This window comes from Triticum urartu, chromosome 5 (assembly GCF_003073215.2).
Source record: "Triticum urartu cultivar G1812 chromosome 5, Tu2.1, whole genome shotgun sequence".
In the NCBI taxonomy this organism is placed as follows: Eukaryota; Viridiplantae; Streptophyta; class Magnoliopsida; order Poales; family Poaceae; genus Triticum; species Triticum urartu.
This window is the reverse complement of record NC_053026.1, coordinates 516,372,892-516,385,129: the sequence shown is the minus strand read 5'-3', so window position 1 is coordinate 516,385,129 and position 12,238 is coordinate 516,372,892.

The following is a 12,238-nucleotide window of genomic DNA, read 5'->3' as shown; positions in this document are numbered from 1 at the left end:
ACCCATGTATTTTTTGTGATGTGTGTGGTGACTTGTGCAAGCTTGCAAAGTGGTGCACTTGCTAATTCTGTTTTCAGGGACTTAGCATTTCCACTAAGTCCTTGAGCTATTTATCTCATGATGCCATATGTTCATGTTGTTTCCTAGTGATTCGTGCCTCTTTTGAGGATGATCAGTAAGGACGTTTTGTTAATATTGTAGTGCTCTATCCATCCATGTCTTTGTTTGCAATTATGGAGCACCCTAGCTTGAGTCAATCGAGCTCTACTTTTGCTACTTTATGAATCTGGGCAGATTGTCAACTTGTTTGCAATTTTGCCGATGATGTTGTAGTTGATCCGTGCAGGCTATGCTATTGTTCTTGCCATTTATAACTTGCATTTTGTGCCTTCTTGATAGATGTATGCTTGTCTTGTCATGACTTGCACCGTAGTGAGTGCATCGAGCTCGTAAACATGCCTACTTGAGTTATGTTTTCAGCATACTCCAGTTTTCACCAAGTCTGAAAACTGATTAAGTTTTTTTTCTATGTTCACGTGCTTGCAATTGTATTTTCTGATCCCTTTTGGCTCAAGGTCACTAAGGGACTTTTGTTAAGCTCTTTGAGTAGCTCCATACCATGCTTTACTTTGCCATGTTCAGATCCTGTAGCATGTAGTTTTGTTGCTCCGAAGAGTGCTACCTGATCTGAAATTCCAGACAAGTGTTAATTTCACCAAGTCTGAAATCTGTTTGCCATATGCATTTTTGCCATGCTTGTTTGAACCTGTTAATGGATGAATTGGCCGTAGCTCAGTGCTAGACTTTTGTTAAGCATCTTGTGTGCATCCATGCTATGTATTTTATTGTCATGTTTGGGTGCTGTAGCATGTTCATCTTGTTGCATTTAGATGGCTACTTGCTGTAAATCGCAGACCGGTGACATTTTTGAATCGCTTGCCATTTCCAAACCGTAACTCCGATTCCGGCGTTCTTTATATCGTTATCAAGCGATTTCATCTCATCTTTCCAGTGGCATACGTGGTTTTCCAAGTTGAGGCCAGGTTCATGCATTTCCTGTCATATCTTGCATTCGCATTCCGCATCGCATCCCGCATAACATATCATCATTGCATCATATTGTTTGATCCTTGCACGTGGTTGATTGTGACTTTGTTGCTTGTTTGTCTTGTTTGGGTAGAGCCGGGAGACGAGTTCGCTAACGAGGAGCCCGTTGAGTTTGCTTTTGAGGATCCAGTCAACTCTGACAACTGTGCAGGCAAGATGATCATACCCTCAAAATCACTACTATCTTTGCTATGCTAGTTTGCTCGCTCTTTTGCTATGCCATTGCTACGATGCCTACCAATTGCTTTCAAGCCTCCCAAATTGTCATGTCAAACCTCTAACCCACCATTGTCCTAGCAAACCGTTGTTGGCTATGTTACCGCTTTGCTCAGCCCCTCTTATAGCGTTGCTAGTTGTAGGTGAAGATTGAAGGCCGTTCCTTGTTGGAACATTTATTTACTTGTTGGGATATCATTATATTGCCATGTTATCTTAATGCATCTATATACTTGGTAAAGGGTGGAAGGCTCGGCCTCTCGCCTAGTGTTTTGTTCCACTCTTGCCGCCCTAGTTTCCGTCATATCAGTGTTATGTTCCCGGATTTTGCGTTCCTTACGCGGTTGGGTTATAATGGGAACCCCTTGATATTTCGCCTTGATTAAAGCTTTTCCAGCAATGCCCAACCTTGGTTTTACCATTTGCCACCTAGCCTTTTCTTTCCCTTGGGTTCTGCAGACTCAAGGGTCATCATTATTTTAACCCCCCTGGGCCAGTGCTCCTCTAAGTGTTGGTCCACCTGTCCGCTGCCGGTGGCCACCAGGGGCAACTCTGGGCTGGCCTACCCGTACCTAAGACAATCTGAGTGTGCCCTGAGAAAGAGATATGTGCAGCTCCTATTGGGATTTGTCGGCACATTCGGGCAGTGTTGCTAGTCTTGTTTTAACCTGTCGAAGTGTCTTGAATAACCAAGATACCGAGTCTGATCGGAACGTCTTGGGAGGAGGTCTATTCCTTTGTTGACCGTGAGAGCTTGTTATGGGCTAAGTTGGGACTCCCCTGCAGGGATTTGAACTTTCGAAAGCTGTGCCCGTGGTTATGGGCAGATTGGAATTTGTTAATGTCCGGTTGTAGATAACTTGAACCTTAATTAATTAAAATGAATCAACCGAGTGTGTTACCGTGATGGCCTCTTCTCGGTGGAGTCCGGGAAGTGGACACGGTGTTGGAGTAATGTTTGCGCAGGTTGCTCTCTAGTTTCTCGCTCGTGCTTTGCCTCCTCTTCTCGCTCTCTTTTGCGAATAAGTTAGCCACCATACTTGCTAGTCGCTTGCTGCAGCTCCACCTATATTTACCTTGCCTTACCTATAAGCTTAAATAGTCTTGATCGCGAGGGTGCGAGATTGCTGAGTCCCTGTGGCTCACAGATTACTATTACACCAGATGCAGGGCCTGATGATTCCGCTCCAGGAGACGCGTATGAGCTCAAGTGGGAGTTCGACGAAGACTCTCAACGTTACTATGTTTCCTTTCCCGATGATCAGTAGTGGTGCCCAGTTGGGGGTGATTGGGACCGGGTCGCATGTTGGGTTATCTTTTATTTTGGCGCCGTAGTCGGGCCATGAGTGTTTGGATGATGTAATGTTAGTTATGTACTTGATTGACGTGGCGAGTGCAAGCCAACTATTGTTATCTCCCCTTTATTATGTATATTACACGGGATGTTGTGAAGATTGCCTAACTTGCGACATATGCCTTCAATGCGATTATGTCTCTAAGTCGTGCCTCGACACGTGGGAGCTATAGTCGCATCGAGGGTGTTACAAGTTGGTAATCAGAGCCTTCCCCGACCTTAGGAGCCCCATTGCTTGATCGTTTTTAGAGGCCGAGTTGTGTCTAGAAAAATGTTTTGAGTCATTTAGGAATTATATATCAGAGAGTTTAGGAATTCTTTTTTACTTCCCAGTCTCCTCATCGCTCTGGTAAGGCATCCTGACATAGAGTTTTGACTCTTCTCTTCTCAAATTTCACTAAAATTTTTTTAGGATCACGCGGGTATCTTGGAATTGTTCCGATGGTTTTATGATGAGAACATTGTCTTGGTGCCTCCTGTCAGGGGTTTAGTGGAAATGTCCCGGGGAGTTGAGCTCTGAGGTGTTGTCATCATAATTTTATTGTTGCAGTTCTGGAATACCTGAGTCTAGTACGCCGACATCGAAAATCTCTTTTATGCAGTTCGTTGGTGAGATAACCTCGATGCCACCCAGTACTGGGGCGGGAGTTCGGGAGTATCGCCATAACTTGTATAACGGATGCTTTTCGAAGGTTGAGGTAGATGGTTTCCGAAGGTTTCTTGGTTATGTGTTGAAGGATGGATACAGCTGGATGTAGGATTTGCTAGTTTGGATGAGATATTATGCTTCCCCTGTATCCCCAACACCTGATTGCATAACCGGAAAGGTTCGGGAATTTCATAGGTGGGAATTCTAGTAGCTCTAGTTCTTCTTCCACGGATATTGGTTTGAGATTGGGATTTCTTACCGATTATTCATTCTTGATCCATACCTTGTTGAATTATTTCTCTACCTTAATTCTACGTGGCTTCTCAATTTATGGGTATGTGACCATTTCAAGAGGAATGCATTCGTTCATTTTGTTCGGATGTGAAGACTATATGTTGCAATTTTCATTCCGTTGGATTCAGCTTCAATAATTGTCTATCAATGTGCTAATGGTGGTCAACCTCTTCAGGATGGCTCCTCCAACGCGCATGACTCCGAATCCTGATCCGCCACCACCTCCACCTCCTCCGGAGGCATGGCAAGCTGTGATGGCCGCAACCAATGCAAACACATAGTTGATCATGCAAATTCTTCAAGAGCACAATCAAGGCAACCAAGGGAATCAAGGCAACAATCAGAATCACTTTGCTTCACTCAACCAGTTCCTTGCTAACGGGCCAAAGACTTTCAGCAATTGTGTTGAGGTAACCGATGCTGACGATTGGCTTGTGGATCTATGCAAGCATTTCGAGTGCAGTAACGTCAGTCCTGAGGACTTTGTCAAGTTCGCTTCCTTCCAACTCAAAGATCAAGCTGCAGAATGGTTCCAGCAGTACAAGGACTCCAGAGGTGGACGTGTTATCACTTGGGATGATTTCCGTCGAGATTTCCGAGCTCATCATATTCCCCAGAGCGTGGTTGAAAGCAAGCGTGAGGAATTCCGCAACCTGAAGCAAGGCTCTTTGTCTGTCTATGACTACAACAAGTTGTTCCAGAAGCTCGCCCGCTTTGCCAAGCAGGACGTCCCTGATGAGAAGAGCATGATATACCAGTTCAGGGGTGGTCTCAGAGAAGAAATTCAGCTAGCTCTTGTTCTCTTTGAGCCCTTGAGATACGATGAGTTCTACAACATGGCACTGAAGCAAGAGGCTGCTCAGTTGAGGTGTGATGCTTCCAAGAAGCGAGCCAGAGATGTTACTCCTTCTTCCTCTACTCAAGTGGCCAAGCAGCAGAAGTATTGGCTTCCTCCTCCTCCGTTCCGTCAGCCGTATCAGCAGAAGAGCAAAGGTGGCAGTGGTTCTTCCCACCCACCCAACCCTGGCTTTCAGAACAAGACTTCGTCTCAAGCTCCAAGATCGAGTGCTCCGTATCACCGTCCGCTTTCAGAAGTCACGTGCAACAAGTGCCAACAGAAGGGTCACTATGCCAACAAGTGTCTCAACCAGAGGCGTCTTCCTCCTCCTCCTCCTGTCAGATCGGCAAGTACAGCTGTGGTCAAGCATAACCCCAAGCACGCCAAGGTCAATTTGATGAATGCAGCCCAGGCAGAGGACTCGTCAGATGTGATCATGGGTAACCTTCCTGTTAATGATATTCCTGCAAAAGTTCTTTTTGACACGGGTGCATCGCATTGTTTCATCTCGAGACCGTTTTCATCTAAGCATGGTTTTCCTTTGCAAATTTTGCCTAGTCCATTAGCAGTTGTCTCTCCCGGTAAGCCATGCATGCTAACTCCATTGCTCCGGATGTTACTATCACCTTGGGAGACTACAAGTTTCTATCTTCTCCTACGGTTCTTGGTGACTCGGATATTGATCTTATTCTCGGAATGGATTGGCTTTTTAAGCACAAGGCTCAACTTGATTGTGCAGCCAGGCAGATTCAATTGACTCATTCGTCTGAGGATGTAATTGTCTTTGCCGCTCGAGATAATACCATCCGTCTGTTTTCTCTCAATGAGAAGGGTGAATTGTATGCTATTTCTCAAATTCCAGTCATTTGCGAATATCAAGACATCTTTCCAGAAGAGCTTCCAGGAATGCCTCCGCACCGGCCAGTTGAATTCGTTATTGATCTTGAGCCTGGCACGGAACCTGTGTGCAAGCGTCCTTACAAGCTCGGACCTGAAGAGTTGAAGGAGCTGAAGAAGCAACTCGATATTCAAGAGAAAATGGGTCTCATCCGGCCTAGTTCTTCTCCGTGGGGTTGTGGTGTTCTTTTTGTGAAGAAGAAGGATGGAATGGACCGACTTTGTGTTGATTACCGTCCAGTGAACAAGAAGACCATCAAGAACAAATACCCACTTCCCAACATCAATGAGCTGTTCGAACAACTCAAAGGTGCCCAAGTATTCTCCAAGCTTGATCTCCGTATGGGTTATCATCAGATTCGAATCCGTGAGCAAGATATTCCCAAGACGGCTTTTAGGACAAGCTTTGGTTCATATGAATACACTGTCATGTCTTTTGGCCTCATCAACGCTCCTCCGACGTTCTCTCGCATGATGAATTTCATCTTCAATGCCTACACCAATGACTTTGTTTTGGTCTATCTCGACGACATTCTGGTTTTCTAGAAGAACAAGGAAGATCATGCCAAGCACTTGCGTTTGGTTCTTGATAAGCTAAGGGAACATCAGTTCTACGCCAAGTTCTCCAAGTGCGAATTTTGGCTCGATGAGGTTCTTTATCTTGGTCATATCATCTCTGCCAAGGGCATTGCCGTGAATCCTGAGAAGGTGTTTGCAATTGTGAATTGGGAACCTCCTCAAAACGTGAAGCAACTCCGTAGCTTCCTCGGTCTCGCAAGCTATTGTCGAAGATTCGTTGGAAACTTTTCTAAGACCGCGAAGCCTCTCTCTAATCTTCTTCAGAAGCACGTCAAGTACGTTTGGTCTCCGGAGTGTGATATTGCTTTCAACACTTTGAAAGAGAAATTGATCACTGCTCCAGTCCTGACTCCGCCTGATGAATCCAAACCGTACGAGGTCTTTTGTGATGCCTCTCTCCAAGGTCTTGGCGCAGTATTGATGCAAGAGAAGAAAGTTGTTGCTTATACCTCTCGCCAGTTGAAGCCTAATGAGAAGAACTACCCCACTCATGATCTCGAGTTGGCGGCAGTTGTGCATGCTCTTTTGACTTGGAGACATCTTCTATTGGGAAGAAAAGTGGACATTTTCACTGATCACAAGAGTCTCAAGTACATCTTCACTCAGCCTAATCTCAACCTCAGACAAACTCGATGGGTCGAAATGATTCAAGAGTATAATCCGAGTATTGAGTATACTCCAGGCAAGGCCAATGTGTTTGCTGACGCATTGAGCAGGAAAGCTTACTGCAACAGTCTGATTCTCAAGCCTTATCAACCTGAGCTTTCTGAAGCCTTTCGCAAACTTAATCTGCAAGTTGTTCCTCAAGGTTTCCTCGCCAACCTTCAAGTCTCTCCTATCTTAGAAGACCAGATTCGCCAAGCCCAGCTTCTTGATGCTATGGTGAAAAAGGTGAAGATTGGGATTGACAAGAGTCAACCCAAGTACAAGTGCTACCGCCTTGATGACAAGGACACTCTCTTCTTCGAGGATCGTATTGTTGTACCCAAAGGTGACCTCCATAAAGTGATCATGAATGAGGCTCACAATTCTCTCCTCTCCATCCACCCTGGGAGCACGAAGATGTATCAGGACCTCAAGCAAGCTTATTGGTGGACTCGAATGAAGCGCGAAATCGCTCAATTCGTGAATGAATGTGATGTCTGCAGAAGAGTGAAGGCAGAACACCAAAGGCCACCAGGTCTCCTCCAACCTCTTGCCATTCCAGAATGGAAGTTTGACCACATTGAAATGGACTTCGTGACTGGGTTTCCAAAGTCCAAGCGTGGCAATGATGCTATATTCGTTGTCATCGACAAACTCACCAAAGTGGCTCACTTTCTGCCTATCAAAGAGTCGATCACTGCAGCTCAATTGGCGGAACTCTATACCTCTCGAATTGTCTCTCTGCATGGTATTCCACAAGTGATCTCTTCAGACCGTGGCAGCATCTTTACCTCGAAGTTTTGGGATTCTTTTCAGAAGGCCATGGGCACTAACATCCGTTTCAGCACAACATTCCATCCTCAAACTAGCGGTCAAGTCGAGCGTGTCAACCAGATTCTTGAAGATATGCTCAGGGCTTGTGTGTCTCCTTCGGCATGAAGTGGGAGGATTGTCTTCCTTATGCTGAATTCTCCTACAACAACAGTTTTCAAGCAAGTTCGGGCAAGGCCCCATTTGAAATTCTGTATGGCAGGAAGTGCCGTATCCCTCTCAACTGGTCTGAAACCGGTGAACGTCAGCTTTTGGGTAATGACTTAATCACAGAGGCAGAAGAAATGTGCAAAGTCATTCGTGATAACCTCAAAGCAGCCCAATCCCGTCAAAAGAGCTACTATGATAGTAAGCACTGTCATTTGGCTTTCGAGATCGGAGATCATGTTTACCTCCGTGTCTCTCCTATGAAAGGTACTCGTCGCTTCGATATCAAAGGGAAGCTTGCCCCTAGATACGTGGGACCTTTCAAGATTGTCAGCAAGAGAGGCGACCTCGCCTATCAACTCGAGCTTCCTTCAAACTTTGCAAATGTTCATGACGTGTTCCATGTCTCTCAGCTCCGAAAGTGCTTCAAGACTCCTGACCGCACTGTCAACTTCGAGGACATTGAGCTCCAAGAAGATCTCTCTTATCGTGAGCACCCAGTTGCTATTCTTGAAGAGACTGAACGCAAGACTCGCAACAAGTCAATCAAATTTCTCAAAGTCAAGTGGTCACACCATTCCGACCGTGAAGCTACCTGGGAACGCGAGGATCACCTCCGTTCTGAGTACCCGGCGTTCTTTCAGTCCTAGATCTCGGGACGAGATCCTTTCGTAGTGGTGGAGTGTTGTAACACCCCGGATGTAACTTTCCCAATTTGTACTCCAACTCTTGCCGTTTCGGCGTTAAGTTATATTTATTTCCTCGGGTTCGTGTTTTGTCTCCGTGTGTTGTTGTCGTTGTCATGCAGCTCATATCATGTCATCATGTGCATTGCATCTGCATACGTGTTCGTCTCATGCATTCGAGCATTTTCCCCGTTGTCCGTTTTGCATTCCGGCGCTTCGTTCTCCTCCGGTGGTCATTTCTAGCTTTCTTTTGTGTGTGGGGATTAAACATTTCCGGATTGGACCGAGACTTGCCAAGCGGGCTTGGTTTACTACTGGTAGACCGCCTGTCAAGTTTCGTATCATTTGGACTTCGTTTGATACTCCAACGGTTAACCGAGGAACTGAAAAGGCCTCGTGTGTGTTGCAGCCCAACACCCCTCCAATTTGGCCCAAAACCCACCAAACTCTGCTCCATCATCTAGAGCATTCGATCACGATCGCGTGGCTGAAAACCGCACCTCATTTGGACTCTCCTAGCTCCCTCTATGCCTATAAATAGACCCCCCCTGAAATTTCGGATCTCCTTCTCCCCCGAAACCCTAGAAATCGCCCCCGCACCGGCCGGACACGTTCGAATCCGGCCGGACGCGTCCGCTCCGCCGCCCGCAGCCACTCCGAAGCCGCCACGTGGCACCCGCCACCTCGCCGCCGCCGCGGCCCGGGGAGCCTGGAGCCGGCCCCCGCGGCCCGAGCCGCCCGCGCCGCCTCCTTCCACGCCGCGCCGCCACCTTCCTCGCCTCCGACGCCGCGCCGCCGCCTGCTCCGCCCCGCCGCCTCGACGCCGGCGCGCCGCCGCCTCCGCGCCGTCGCCGCCCAGCCGTCCGCCGCCACCGTCCCGACCCCGCCGCCTCGCCGCCCCGAGCCGCCGCCTCGCGCGCCGCCGCTGGAGCTCGCTGGTGTCGCCTCCAAGCTCCGGCCCGGCCCCTCCCTCTTCTCCGGCAACGAACTTCGGTGAGGGACCCGGCCGACCTCGTTTTGCGTGCAGATCCGAGATCCGTGAACAGTAACCCTAGAGGTTGTTTTTTTTCTTCTAAGTCCCTGATATTTTCAGTTAAAGTGCTCCTGTTCGTGGCTCCGTAACTTTGCATCTGTAGCTTCGATTCATGCATATAGCATATCAAAATGTTCAACTCAGAGAGTACATCATTTCATTCCATTGCGTCATTTTCATTTGAGTTCATCTTGATGCCCGAAATGCTGTTAGAAGAGGGCTACTTGAGATTATTGTCAGATCTGCTATTCCGTTTAGGTTTTTGTCATTTTTGCCATGATTAATGTGTGCATGATATGCCCTGATGCTGTACATGTGTTTTGTTAAGGGTTTTGTCATCTTTCCAGAGGTGCAACCCATGTATTTTTTGTGATGTGTGTGGTGACTTATGCAAGCTTGCAAAGTGGTGCACTTGCTAATTCTGTTTTCAGGGACTTAGCATTTCCACTAAGTCCTTGAGCTGTTTATCTCATGATGCCATATGTTCATGTTGTTTCATAGTGATTCGTGCCTCTTTTGAGGATGATCAGTAAGGAAGTTTTGTTAATATTGTAGTGCTCTATCCATCCATTTCTTTGTTTGCAATTATGGAGCACCCTAGCTTGAGTCAATCGAGCTCTACTTTTGCTACTTTATGAATCTGGGCAGATTGTCAACTTGTTTGCAATTTTGCCGATGATGTTGTAGTTGATCCGTGCAGGCTATGCTATTGTTCTTGCCATTTATAGCTTGCATTTTGTGCCTTATTTATAGACGTATGCTTGTCTTGTCATGACTTTCACCGTATCGAGTGCATCGAGCTCGTAAACATGCCTACTTGAGTTATGTTTTCAGCATGCTCCAGTTTTCACTAAGTCTGAAAACTGATTATGTTTTTGCTATGTTCACGTGCTTGCAATTGTATTTTCTGATCCCTTTTGGCTCAAGGTCACTAAGGGACTTTTGTTAAGCTCTTTGAGTAGCTCCATACCATGCTTTACTTTGCCATGTTCAGATCCTGTAGCATGTAGTTTTGTTGTTCCGAAGAGTGCTACCTGATCTGAAATTCCATACAAGTGTTAATTTCACCAAGTCTGAAATCTGTTTGCCATATGCATTTTTGCCATGCTTGTTTGAACCTGTTAATGGATGAATTGGCCGTAGCTCAGTGCTAGACTTTTGTTAAGCATCTTGTGTGCATCCCTGCCATGTATTTTGTTGTCATGTTTGGGTGCTGTAGCATGTTCATCTCATTGCATTTAGATGGCTACTTGCTGTAAATCGCAGACCGGTGACATTTTTGAATCGCTTGCCATTTCCAAACCGTAACTCCGATTCCGGCGTTCTTTATATCGTTATCAAGCGATTTCATCTCATCTTTCCAGTGGCATACTTGGTTTTCCATGTTGAGGCCAGGTTCATGCATTTCCTGTCATATCTTGCATTCGCATTCCGCATCGCATCCCGCATAACATATCATCATTGCATCATGTTGTTTGATCCTTGCACGTGGTTGATTGTGTCTTTGTTGCTTGTTTGTCTTGTTTGGGTAGAGCTGGGAGACGAGTTCGCTAACGAGGAGCCCGTTGAGTTTGCTTTTGAGGATCCAGTAAACTCTGACAACAGTGCAGGCAAGATGATCATACCCTCGAAATCACTACTATCTTTGCTATGCTAGTTTGCTCGCTCTTTTGCTATGCCATTGCTACGATGCCTACCAATTGCTTTCAAGCCTCCCAAATTGTCATATCAAACCTCTAACCCACCATTGTCCTAGCAAACCGTTGATTGGCTATGTTACCGCTTTGCTCAGTCCCTCTTATAGCGTTGCTAGTTGCAGGTGAAGATTGAAGGCCGTTCCTTGTTGGAACATTTATTTACTTGTTGGATATCATTATATTGCCATGTTATCTTAATGCATCTATATACTTGGTAAAGGGTGGAAGGCTCGGCCTCTCGCCTAGTGTTTTGTTCCACTCTTGCCGCCCTAGTTTCCGTCATATCGGTGTTATGTTCCCGGATTTTGCGTTCCTTACGCGGTTGGGTTATAATGGAAACCCCTTGATATTTCTCCTGGATTAAAGCTTTTCCAGCAATGCCCAACCTTGGTTTTACCATTTGCCACCTAGCTTTTTTTTCCCTTGGGTTCTGCAGACTCAAGGGTCATCATTATTTTAACCCCCCCCCGGGCCAGTGCTCCTCTGAGTGTTGGTCCACCTGTCAGCTGCCGGTGGCCACCAGGGGCAACTCTGGGCTGGCCTACCCGTACCTAAGACAATCTGAGTGTGCCCTGAGAAAGAGATATGTGCAGCTCTATCGGGATTTGTCGGCACATACGGACGGTGTTGCTGGTCTTGTTTTAACCTGTCGAAGTGTCTTGAATAACCGAGATACCGAGTCTGATCGAAACGTCTTGGGAGGAGGTCTATTCCTTCGTTGACCATGAGAGCTTGTCATGGGCTAAGTTGGGACTCCCCTGCAGGGATTTGAACTTTCGAAAGCCGTGCCCGCGGTTATGGGCAGATGGGAATTTGTTAATGTCCGGTTGTAGATAACTTGAACCTTAATTAATTAAAATGAATCAACCGAGTGTGTTACCGTGATGGCCTCTTCTCGGCGGAGTTCGGGAAGTGGACACGGTGTTGGAGTAATGTTTGCGCAGGTTGCTCTCCAATTTCTCGCTCGTGCTTTGCCTCCTCTTCTCGCTCTCTTTTGCGAATAAGTTAGCCACCATACTTGCTAGTCGCTTGCTGCAGCTCCACCTATATTTACCTTGCCTTACCTATAAGGTTAAATAGTCTTGATTGCGAGGGTGCGAGATTGCTGAGTCCCTGTGGCTCACAGATTACTATTACACCAGATGCAGGGCCTGATGATTCTGCTCCAGGAGACACGTATGAGCTCAAGTGGGAGTTCGACGAAGACTCTCAACGTTACTATGTTTCCTTTTCCGATGATTAGTAGTGGTGCCCAGTTGGGGGTG